This window comes from Nycticebus coucang, unplaced genomic scaffold (genome assembly GCF_027406575.1).
Source record: "Nycticebus coucang isolate mNycCou1 unplaced genomic scaffold, mNycCou1.pri scaffold_44, whole genome shotgun sequence".
Taxonomy (NCBI): Eukaryota; Metazoa; Chordata; class Mammalia; order Primates; family Lorisidae; genus Nycticebus; species Nycticebus coucang.
In genome coordinates, this window is record NW_026515578.1 from 1,175,229 (window position 1) to 1,188,704 (window position 13,476).

Sequence of the window (13,476 nt, forward strand, 5' to 3'; positions counted from 1 at the left end):
ACTCAGTATATCATTGTTTTTAATTTTAGACATTCTGATGTGTATGCATTGTGCATACTATTTTGGTTTCAATACACAGCATCCTAATGACTCATAATGTTGAGCATCCTCCCATGTGCATATTTGCCATCTGTACATCTTCGATGAGCTATCTTTGCAAATTTCTTGCCATTTAAAAAATTAGACTGTTCTTCTCTTTGTTGAGTTTTAAGAGTTCTTTATATATTCTGGATACAGTTTCCTTACTAGCTTTGTTTTTTGCAAGGAATCTTTCCTGGTTTGCATTCCAAGGAATGTTTCCAAACATTCCAAAAACTGTTTCCCAGTTTTCATTTTTTAATAGTATTCCAATGAATTCTGTTTTATCTGTTTGTTTAATTATGGCATCTCCACATCCCTCTCTCTCCAGACACCACTCTCTCTCTGCAGCCCCCTGCTTCCTCAGTAGTCACTGTCTGTGATGCCATCCAGAGGTCTACACAATGCCTGGGGCTCTCTGGGAATTCACCAAACACTCTGAGCTCTGCAGTGGGTAGACTTTCAGGCAGCCAGGCTCTGGGCAAAGGGTTAACTGTGCATTCAGAGTTTTAGGGAAAATATTTGATTGCTTTTATGACCAGTAGGATGGCACCTAAGCTCATAGGTGGGACCTCCCTGGAAGAGGAAGTACATTAAGAGAAAAGGATTAGGTGGCATGATTCAGGTTGGTCAAATGATACAATTTCTGGAAAGGGTGCATGGGTGGCAAGGGCCTACGTATTATGGGGTGAAGTGGTAGAATGGTTCTGGGCGAGTGAATTTGAACAGTCCCTGCCCTGAGTCTCCAAGGCAGCTACTGCTGCTGCCACAGATAGTGGGAGCCCAGAGAGCTGCTGGGTTTGTGCCTGATTAACTTTCTAGCAGGAGAATGATAATGGAGGTGGTCACTGCCAAAGTGAAAGGTTTGCTTCCAGAGGAGATAATGGACACTAGTATAACTTCAGTTGGTGACCATAGTATTGAAGCTGGGGAAGACCCAATTCCCATAGAGACAGAAGTGGAAGAAATTGTCAACATAAATTTTACTGGTGGCTCTACAGCCATGCCTATTTCCACGGAACCAATCACAGTGGACAGTAAGCACACTAACCAAGTTACAGCGAATGCCATAATTCCTAAGGCAGACTGTAACACCACAGTGAAACCAGCTTTTCCAAGTGGCATTCACAAATTTGGTGCTCAGACTCCTATGACTATATCAGTCCATCATATTATGTTAAACAAAGTATCACAGACAGCTGATGTTAAACTGGTAGTCAGAAACTTAAACCAGATGAACAGAAGTTAATTTTAACCACTTTGGTTAAGTCTCGTTCTAGCACTACCCCATAGCCAACTACCACAGACTCAGAAAGTTACAACTGAGGCCCAATCATGAGATACTAAGTTACCACTGTAGCAAATTAAAATAGTTAATTATGGGAAGAAGGCCAGAGGTGAAATCTGTCATTGGAGTCTCAGCACTGACCCCAGGAAGTTAACAGATGACATGTAACACATGTCCTTGGTGTTATAGACCAAACAGTAAAAAACACTACAGATTGCTAAGAAGCCTCAAATACCAACCTCTGGTTTGGTAATCAAGAAGCTGATCTTTGCAAAACCAAGTAATAGGAAAGCAGTTACAGGACAGACAACTCAAGTATCACCTCCAGTCATTGCAGGTAGGGTTCTTTCACAGTCTATTCCCAGAACTCCATCAAAGACCACAACGATATCTGAAAGTGGTTTTATTGGATCGCCTTTAAATTATACAACACAGACACTAAAGAAAATAGCCATATCTCCTTTGAAATCACCAAATAAGGCAGTGGAATCAACTGTGCAGACCATCACTGTTAGGGGAGTAAGCACATCAAAGTTTAAAGCAATTACACCTCTGGAAACTGCTCTCAATGTCCGGAAGATTCAGTTACCTGGAAACAAGTTTTATTATATCTGACTTCTTACTGCCTCACAACCAGTAGCTCACCCCAGCCAGTTAGTCAGAATCCCAGTACAAACACTTGACCTTTTCAGCAAGCAAAGCCATTGGTTGTGAATACTACCACAGTGCAGATGTCCGTTCCAATTATCTTGCCTTAGGTTGTCAAACAAGTTGCTCCCAACCAATCAATCCAACTTCACAAATCATAACTACCAGCCAACCACAGGACCGGCTCATCATGCCTGCCGCAACACTGCCACAGATTCAGCCCAACCTCACCAATGGACTACCAGGCCTTGTCCTGGCAGTGTCTTGGCCCCAACTCTGGTAACAGGGATTGTGGGCTATGCTGTGCTTCCAGCTCAGTACTTTACTCAGCTACAGCAGTCTTCATACGTGTCTATAGCAAGCTATTCTAACTTCGTTGGAATATTTGGTATCCAGATCCAGTCGAGGCTTCCATTCAAAGGCATAATCCCATCTGTGTCTTCCATTGGGCCTAGAAAGCCCTGTAAGTGTATAATATCACTGTGTTTGGCATTATTTTCTGATTGCTTTGCAAATAGTGAATTTTACAACAACCGCAATTGTACTAGTTATTATAACAATTTGGAACATGAAAATGAAAGGCAAAAAGCAATAAAAGCATGCCTTGACAGAAATCCAGAAGGCTTCAAGCCTAAGATAGGGAAAGGAAAGGAGGGAGAATCAGATTGACATCATAGCAAAGGATGTAATTGCAAATGATCAGGCTGTCTTAAAAACTATTGTGAATGCTATGAGGCAAAAATAATGTGTTCCTCAATATCCAAATATAATGGGTGTAAAATTTTGAGAAAACCCAGAAAGAAAGACATTGATGCACTTGGCAGAGGCAGCTGAAGTAAGAGTACAGCAACAAACAGCAGCAAAAACTAAGTTGTCTTCCCCAATTTCAGACTACTTTAGTAGGCCAAACCAACTTTGAATAGTGGATGAGTAAAATTGTTGTTTACAGTCGTGACTAAGGAAGTAGCTGAAGCCATGTGTGACTACCTTCTTGCCCAGACAGAGCAGGCAGACAAGAAGGGAAAATAAAAATCAGCAGCTGAAAGAGTAATAGGAACACATTTATAAGAGGGACTTTGCTTGACAAATGCAATTAGTGTAACCTGGATGTTTGTACGCTCAATGAATCCCCAACAATAAAAAAAGAAAAGGACTTGGATGAGGTTTGATGAGCATCATTAACTTAGCAGGAAAAGCAAAATATGACCCCTGTGCCATGAATTGCTAGCTCTTGTACAAAAGACTGATAAATGGTACAGTACAGAAAATTTAAGGTGCAGGGACACTTGATGTTTTGGCAAATGGTTTAACAATTACTGTGTTTTAATTCACTTCTTGTTTTAAGAGACTTCAAATTATAACATTGAAAGGGAAGAGATTTAAAATGAGGAAATTAGTACATTTTAAATCTTAGTTAAATCTGCTTATGGCCTAAATTAAACTTTCCTTTCTTGTATTATATAGATTTTTCATTGGCTTAGGTTTTTAAACAGTTAGATGGTCTATACTTCTGATTCTATTGACAAAGAATATTTATAAATTACTATAATTTACAATGTGTGGTGTCACATGATTTTTCTCGGTAGAGAAAGTCAAAGTACCAGTGGTTGTTAACCAGTCATCCTTTGAGTATAGATTTAGAGCGTATTCAGACAGAATCTCTAACTTAAAAAATTCTTGAGAAACATTCAGATGGCCTTTTGTGTTTAGAAAGCACCATATTTTAAAGAAAAAATCAAGTTTTAAGGTGGATTCTGGAATAATAATATCTTGTTGTTAATTTGGAAATGTCAGAAGGGAACCCTCAGGCACACTCTTAAAATTAAGAGGGGGAGAGGGATAGGGTGAGTGGAGGGAGGGTAGTATAAATGTCTAAACACATAACTAAGAAAATGTGGCGAAGGCTATATTAACCAGTTTGATGAAAGTATTTCAGATTGTGTACAGAACCAGCACACTGTACCCCATAGTTGCATTAATGTACACAGCTACGATTCAATAAGAAAAAAATAAACATATAAAATATTAAGGGGGGCAGCACCTGTGCCTCATTGAGTAAGGTGCTGGCCCCATATACCGAGGGTGGCAGGTTCAATCCTGGCTCTGGCCAAACAGCAACCAAAAATTAGCCCGGCATTGTAATGGGCACCAGTAGTCCCAGCTACTCTGGAGGCTGAGGCAATAGAATCACATAAGCCCAAGAGCTGAAGATTGCTGTGAGCTGTGACACCACTGCACTCTACAGAGGGTGAAAAGTAAGACTCTTTCTCTAAAAAAAAAAAAAAAAATTAAAAAAGACAGTAAATGATAAATGATACTTGGAGAATTAACAATGTGTTTCTATGATAAGGAATGGCCAACAAAGACTCCATTTTCTCTCAAAGAGGTGGCATGTATTTGAAATAATAAATTGTCAAAGTGTTTACTGGGTGCTTTGCAAATAAGAGGTGTGTATGAGAAGTAAACTTATCATGTAGTGATTATACAGAACCTCACATAATTATCAAGTATAAAATTTGGCCTAGATGAAGAAATAAAGAATAAGGAAGCTGTAAGAAATGAATTTGGAGAAGGATTTTTCATCTATACAAATATTTCTCTTTGTAAACTTTTGAACTAAGAAGTTTCAAATCAATACATGACTCTTACTTGATTTACTGAAATGGGCTTCCCAACAAAGCCTTCAAAATTATAATGGGAAAAATTCTTTTTATAACAGTAGTCAGACATGTTGTCCATTGCTCTATTGGTTTGTTTTTATAATGGAAGTTTAATGTAGCATGATTTTACTCAGTTATTTGGGTAAGCGGAAGGTATGAGTATAATTACTCAAATAATCTAAATCATTTTCAGTAATTCTAAAACTCTGAATTTAGGAGTGTGTTGTAATGGGACACTTGGTTTATAACAATAAAAAGACCATGTTGGAATTCAGTAATTTTGTTAGGTAATTATTCATGTATGATTATTGCAGTTCCTAAAGGGACTCTATAGTGTTTCTGTATGTAGTGAGAATATACATTCATATGAACGGGCCTGATATAGGCAGTAGAAACTAAGTGATCCAAAAGAGGATTCCATTATTCAATAAACAGAATCCTTCCTTTTGAAATTTGGATTTATAAAATTATAGGGCATTGACTTTAAGTATAGATAGTGCACACATTCTTAGCACCTCAATCTAGTATGTTTAATTAAAATTTTTATAAATGTAAATTAGCGTAAGATGATAAAATAATGTCTAGTCAACTTATTTTCAACAAATCGGAATATGTTTTTGGTCTAGGCCTAAATTTTGTTCATTTTGCAAATATTCTGTATTAATTCTAATTGCACATTTGTGATGTGTATTTCTATACAGTGTGAAGAAAATGTGAAATTTTGTTTTCAATTGTAGATTATATGTGGTGGCATTGTTTAAGAGTGTTTGCTTATAGAAATTTTGAGGTGGAATCAAATGCTACCAGTTTTTCTGATTTTCAAGAAGCTTTGTAAAATACTAAGCCATTTCCTTCCTCTGTACTGAACATTTTGTATTTAAGCATTTGCATCAAATTGCTGAACAAAAGAAATAGCTATATTAATTCAACAATTTTAAAAAATACTTGAAGAGGGTCGGGCATATAATTTTTTAGCTCTAATTCTATCACAAAGTAGAAAGATTAAATTTATATTTGTTAGAGCTATTCAAAGAATACAATTTTCTACACTGTAGAAACAGGACAGCCAATTAGTAATACAAAAAAATTTAACTTTTATACTGTCTTAAAAGAAATCAATTTCATTTTTTTTTAATGTTGAGGATTCATTGAGAGTACATGAAACCAGTTTACACTGATTGCATTTGTTAGGCAAAATCCCTCTTGCAATCCTATCTTGTCCCTAAAAGGTGTGGAACACACCAAGGCTCCACCTCCCCCTCCTCCCCGCTTCTACTATTGTTTTCCCCACACCTCCCTCCTTTCTCTCTCTGCTCTCCACTTTCCCTACCCCCACCATGTCCTTAATTTCATTAATTGTCCTTAAATTAAAATTGAGTACACAGGAAAAAAAAGTAATTTCTTAGTGCAAAGTGGAACAGGGCATTACAAAGGTGGCAAGAATATAAAGTGAGCTCCCAGTTTCAAACTGTGTCAGAGACAGAGAGCACATACCCTCGCTGCTCCCATGTTCCTCACTGTTAGGGAGGCATGAAAGACTGAAGTCTCTGATCATGCAGAGGCGTGTTTCATCTAACACAGAGGAAAGGAAGCATAGGGTCAGGCACAAATGTCTATAATTCAGTGTCATATAAACTATTTTACTTTATTGAACAGTAGTATCATATACTTCACAATAAGGAAGCTAGAATGGAGAGAAGAGGGTTAGTTATGAAGATATATTGGAAAGTATAGCCTGATAAAAAGTCCATCAGAAACTTGATGATTTGTGATGCCTTTTCATCTTGGAGTATGTTACACGGAGGGACTGGTGGTGAGATTCTAAAGGGGAAGCTCAGGTAAGGAAATGTGGACACAAATCACTGCAGACCAGAGCTTCTCAAACTTTCTGATATCTCCTGGATACCTGGTTAAAAATGCACTTTGTGATTCAGTAGGTCTAGGTATCATCATTTCTAACACACACAAGTGACGCTGAGGCTGCTGGTCCTTGGATCCCCATGAGTAGCAAGGGTATACACTTGCCTATAGAGAAATCTGGAAAAAAAGCCTGGAAGAACAGTTTCACCATAGCAGGATCAAGAAAAGGCATTATTTTGCTCTTATTTCTGAGCATGAGTTTAGCTGGAGAAGAAGGAGCAAAGAAACAAAGAAATCAAGTTATAAATGTGAGATCGTTTTGCTAAATGAAGAGGGAAGAAATGGCAGAAATAATCCATGAAAACAATGGAAGACCACAGGGTTACAGAATACTTTTTGAAGGGAAGAGACATTCTGGGTAGGGAAAGAGAGTGGAAAGAAGAAAATTAACTAGGTAATTTTGTAGTTAATGATGAGGAAACTTGAGAGTACTGACCAAGGTGGATTTAGGAAACTGGCAGTCACACAAGATAGATTGTTGCTGCCCCAGAGATCACTAGAAGCAGGAGAGTGCTGGAATTGGGGTAAAGCAGAGAGATGCATGTCTCCTCTTCACAAATGCCAGGCATCAGAGATGCATGTTGCATTGATATTACGTTATCAAATAAGACTAATTTGCATACAAGCAGTGGCTGCTTTTTTAATACAGATTTTTTGTTCTATAAAATGACTATTTTCCAAAGATCTTAAAAGATTAATAGGATATACCAAAGGAAACTAATTTTATAAAAATGTAATTATCTTCCATGAGTTGGCAATTATGAATTGAGCTGCATTGAACAATCTGGTGCAAATATCTTTATTGCCAAATGACTTTTGGCCCTTTCGATGTACACCTAGAAGAGGAATTGCAGGATCAAAAGTCAGGTGTACATTTAGATCCCTGAGTGTCCTCCAAACTTCCTTCCAAAAGGAATGTACTAGCTTGCATTCCCAGCAGCAGTGCAAAAGTGTTCCCTTTTCTCCACAACCACGCCAACATCTAGAGTTTGGGGATTTTGTGATGTTAGATGGTATCTCAGAGTAGTTTTTGTTTGCATTTCTCAGATGATTAAAGATGGTGAGCATTTTTTCATGTGTCTGTAGACCATCTGCCTATCTTCAGAGAAGCTTCTGTTCATGTCTCTTGCCCACAATTAAATGGAATCACTTTTTTTTTTCTTCTTAGTCATATGTTTGAGTTCTCTGTGGATTCAGGTTATTAGACCTTTGTCAGAAATATAACTTGCAAAAATCCTCTCCCATTTTGACGCTATTTGCTTTATTTACTGTTTTCTTGGCAGTGCAGAAACTTTTTAATTCGATCAGATCTCAGTAATGTATTTTTGATGTTGTTTCAATTACTCGGGGTGTCCTCTTCATCAAATATTCTTTCAGGCCAATTTTTTCAAGCATTTCCCTGCACTCTCTCAATGAAATTTTTATAGTTTCATGTCTTAAGTTTAAGTCCTTTAACCAGTGAGAGTCAATATTTGTTAGAGGAGAAAGGTGTTGGTCCAGTTTGAGTCTTTTGCAGGTTGCCAGCCAGTATACCAGGGAATACTATGCAGCATTAAAAAAAAAAATGGAGACATTACCTATTTTATGTTTACATGGTTGGAGCTGTAAAATACTCTTCTTAGTAAAGTATCTCAGGAATGGAAAAAAAAATCTAATGTACTCAGTGCTACTGTGAAACCAATTTATAATCACTCACACTTGTATATGAAAAATGAAACACAACTTTAGCCTAGAATGAAGGAGGGAAGGGGAGGGAGAAGAGAAAGGAGGGAGATGGGTTGATGGAGGGTTAGTAGGGGGATCACACCTATGGAGCATATTGCAAGTACAAGTTGGATCTATCAGGTGTAGAACACAAATGTCTTAATGCTGCAATTGGGGAAATGAGGTGAAAGTTATGTTGATTAGTAGGATGTAAGCACTCCAGTTTGTACAAATAATCAACACATGGAATCCCATTTGGCATAAATGTACTTATGATCTATGTACAAGTGACTTAATTAAATATATATGTGTGTATATATATTTATGTATTCATGTTTTTTTCAAAACTTTCTTATTTTTACCAAATATTGCTTTTATTTTGAAATGTAAAAGGTTATTAATTTCATATAATTCTGTGAGATCTCAATTTTTTTTCTTTTTGGATAAATGTTTTGATACTTGAAATGTATTGTTCATAATTTCTTTGATGTATTTTATATGTCCTTAGGTGAGTGGGTAATGAAACTCTTAGATGGCAAAAGTAGATGGTAGAAGAAATGTAGGTGTATCTGCAGCTTACATGGATATGGAACAAAGAGAATGTTTATATTAACTATTATTCTACAAGTGTACATCCATGCTGCTCTATTAAAAATACTTTCTCTAAGAGAAATATATTATAGATTCAACCCTACTGTCATTAGAAGTGTGTCCTTTATAAATAACAAAACAAAGATCAGATGATTACTTATGTGCATAAATGATGCTTTTGTGTCGCATTAAAGCTATGCTAAAGGCTTCTGCCATCAGTCTTGTCATTTGTTCTCTCAGGGGTATGATTTGCTCCTCTGATTAAAGACACCATTCACATTGCCATATGTGCACTGCCGTGTTTGAGTGGTTTTCCTCTGAAATACTTTAGAAATCTTAAGTGGATGTTGTACTAAATGTATGTTCCCTTACTTTTCTTTGTTTATTACTGTCATATTGCTTTCCACATCAAACTGTTCGAAAGCTTTTTTATATATATTCATATAGTGTGTATATATATATATATATATGAATGATAGTCATAATGGCTTTTGTATTATATAGGTGTATCCACAGATATTTATTGTATTGTTTATTAATATTTAAAAAATTAAAATACAAAACCAAGATTTATATGTTCATTTATTTTATAAAAACATGCATCCTATATGGGACACTGATATTTGATATCCAAAATATTTCCATAAACATTCACTTATTTCAGGCCCACATTGCCTTTATTTTCCAATATGTCCTTGTAATTCATTTTCTGCCATTCAATTGTTTTTCTGCCATTCACTTGTTTTTCTGAAATTCATCTTCCATATAGAGTTTAGAGTGATTTACTTAAGTGAAAATGGGATAATTAATATCTCTTTGAAATATTAACATCAAAGCACCATGAAATTTCATAGAAGGATTTCTGCTATCCCTTCTTGTCGGCATTTTTTTCTGGCATTCCTGAGATTCTAGAATGCCTGGCTCACCAATCCCTCTACTGCAGACAAATACATATACATATGTTTCTTCAGGAATTGTTTCCTCTCTCTCCTGCTTTCTGTCCTGCTCTCATTGTTTCCTGGCCCCTATGCCCTTTAATTTGGCTCATCTGACATTATAAGTATCAGCTCAGACATGATCTCTGAAAAACTCATTTTTGACAGTTTTATTTGTATTCCTTCCAGCCACAGCGTCAATAATTATTGAGTAAAACAGATAAAGATTGTTCCAGAAGTTTTGAAATATTGTGCTTATAGTCCAGGGGAAAGGGTAGAGACATGGCAAGAAACAACTTACAGTTTAGGTAGAAACATTGAAGTAGAGATGACACTAGAGTACTAAGGCCGCCCTGAGGGAGAAGATGCCTATTTATCTGGAGAAACAGCAGGAATCAATGAAGGCTTCATGTTGCAGTCTAAGGCCTTAAAAGATAAAATAAAATTGTTATAATATCACAGTAAATCTTTTCACATGTAACAAACAGGATGCACAATGATGAAAATACAAAAAGTAACAGAAATTTGTGAATTATTAATAAAACAACATGCACAGCATGCTTTTCAAAGGTACTATTATGAAATAGAGAACAATCCACAATGTTATTTCATATGTGTGTATTGTATATTTAAATTCTGTTTTTCTTCTGACATTATGTGTGTATACATTAGGTGGAAAAATCTGTGAGTAAATCTGTGATATGTCTGTATTTGTTGAACCTAGTGACATCTAGTGCCCTCCGGGTTGTTTTGCAAAGTTTTGGATAATTAGAAGTATTTTATTTTATTTTTTTTACAGAAGAAAATATTTGGCTAAAGATTAAGCTTAACATAAACTCTCAATTTACACATAAATTACTTTTTTACCCCTTTTTATCAAACAATGTCAATTTTGTTGAACTGTGGTCCACTTAACTAAATGTATGGTCTATCAGTAGAGCCAGCCTTGCAGATGTCATCAGATGAAGAGAAAGAAAGTCATGAAGGAAATAAAAATAAACAGTCACAGGTATGAAACAATTTAATTTTAGATTTCTGATTTAATATTGCTTTCTTTTGCAATGGTATTTTGAATGGTATTTGCAATGTAGAATAGTCCAAATAAAAATATCTTTTGGACTAACATCTTATACTGAATAGGTCACAATTTAATATTTTCTTTAAAATATATTCTTAACTAGTTAAAATATTTAAAAATTCTGAAAACTCAGATAGCCTTTGTCTTTGGAATAGAGGTAAAGAATTTCTGGGCTTGGGATGGAGCAAGTTGGGGAACCAGAAAAATCATTCAGCTGAGTTCTCCTAGAACGACTGGGGAAAAAGAGAGAAACCAGCTGTACCTAGCATGAAGACCTTACCCAAAGTCCTAGCACAGTGAGGAGGTGGTGAGATGGATATAGCTTATGATCTGGAGAGGTGGAAATCTGATGAATTAGGTAAGTAATTGTGACTGGCTGGAATCAGCTGTCACAAACCTCTGTGGAAGGAAGCCTTTCTTGAACTTTCAGTTGTTGGGGCAAGCTGTGTGTTGAGTGGAAAGCTTGGAAGAGAAGGCAAGCTCAAACAGTAAACAGCCTAACCATATTCAAATGCTGGTTGGAGTGGATGTGCCATAGGTTTGTGCCTGGTGAGGCAGCTATAATGAGAAGTTCTCGGTCGCCAGGTGGCTGCCATTGTGGGAAGTCCTGACAAGGTCTTAGCAGGATCCTAAAGCACTGTTGTCTTAATACCTTCTGCCAAGATCAGAACTCATCTATTGGGGCAGGCTGAGGGACTCCTGCAACCTACAGGAACTAGAGTCAGGGGGCACTGTGAAACCTGCCCCTGAAGGATTCTAGCCAGCTTTAAGATCCCAACTCAGCAGCATCTGAATGCTGATAAAACAATCAGGTGATTGCCCAAGGCAATAATTTTGGAATTAGGATGATAGAGGTTGCTGCTGTGCTCTCTGTCTCCTAAAGAACCCACAGCACGACCTGATGCCCCAGAAACATACTGTCATCATGCAACATACTGTCATCAAGAGCAAGGACTTCTCTTTAAAACAAACGAGGTAGTGAGAAGTAAAAAGGAGCATAAGGAGGTAAACAAGAAGAAAGAACACATGAGGAGGAACCAATAGAAAAATTCAGGCAAACTGAAAAATAAGAACAGAGAATCCCCCGCAATAAACCATGAGGCACCTACTGCAGAAGACCCCATCTATAAAGAATTAGTTGACTTCTCTCAGAGCTGGACAGATCCTCTAAACAGAAATTAAACAAAGATATAAGAGATTGAAATGAGACCCTAGAAAAACTGTGCTTGATAGATGTATATAGACCACTCCATCCCCAAAATAAGAATATACATTATTGTCATCATCCCATGGAACATTCTCCAAAATCATCTCATCCTGTGACAGAAAATGACACTCAACAAAATCAAAAGAATTGAAATTTTACCGGGCATCTTCTCAGAGCACAAGGCACTAAAAGTCAAACTCAACTTCAACAAAAACGTTCAACCTCACAAAAACTCATGGAAGTTCAACAACCTTATGCTGAATGACAGTTGGGTGCTGGAAGAAATACAAAAGGAAATTATTAACTTCCTTGAGTATAACTACAATGAAGATACAAGTTAAAAAGAAACTGTGGGATACAGCAAAAGCAGAAAAAAAATACCACTTTAGAAGCCTATATTCAAAAAACAGAAAAAAAGAAAGATGGAGACTTTACCTTTTTCATGTTTATTACATGGATGGAGCTGGAACATATTCTTCTTAGCAAAGTATCTCGAGAATGGAAAAAAAAGTATACAATGTACTCAGCCCTACTATGAAACTAATTTATAGCTTTCATATGAAAGCTATAACTCAGTTATAATTTAAGAATATGGGAAAGGGGAAGAGGGAGGAGGAGGATGGGTGGAGGGAGAGTGATTGGTGGTCTCCTGTGGTGCATATTACAAGGGTACATGTGAAACTTAGTAAATGTAGAATATAAATGCCTTAACACAACTAAGAAAATGCCAGAAAGGCTATGTAAAACAGTGTGATGAATGTGTGTCAAACAGTCTATAAAAGCAGTATATGGTGCCCAATGATTGCATTAATGTACACTGCTATGATTTAATAAAAAAAAAAATTAATGTTCAAATAATGTACCTTGGTCAAAATTAAATCCAATTTATGTAATAATTGGTCACTAAATTGCCCTCTAAAGAGACACCGGTTGGTTGACTAAATAGAAAACCTCAGGCCAGACATCTGCTGCATTCAAGAGTCTCGTCTTTCCTTAAAAGATAAACATACACTAAAGGTGAAGGAATGGTCACCTTTAATTCAGGCAAATGGAAATCAGAAAAAAGTAGGTGTGGCAATTATATTCTCAGATACAATAGGCTTTAAACCAATCAAAGTAAGAAAAGATAATGATGGTCACTTCTTATTTCTTAAGGGCTACACTCAACATGATGAGATTTCAATTATCAACATTTATGCACCCAACCAGAATGCACCTCAATTTGTAAGAGAAATTTTAGCTGACATGAGCAACTTGATTTCCCCACCACCATAATTGTTGGAGACTTTAACACTCCTCTGGCAGTATTGGATAGATCCTCACACAAAAAAGAAGCTAAGCAAAGAAATTTTAGAACTAAACTTAAC

At 36.5% G+C, this 13,476-nt stretch overlaps 2 pseudogenes; both read left to right on the forward strand.

Annotated features, from left to right (window-relative positions):
* Window positions 1-13,476, forward strand: part of LOC128579310 (protein MCM10 homolog) — a 53,404-nt pseudogene that overhangs the window by 26,357 nt on the left and 13,571 nt on the right.
* LOC128579295 (protein lin-54 homolog) lies at window positions 914-3,242 on the forward strand (annotated as a pseudogene).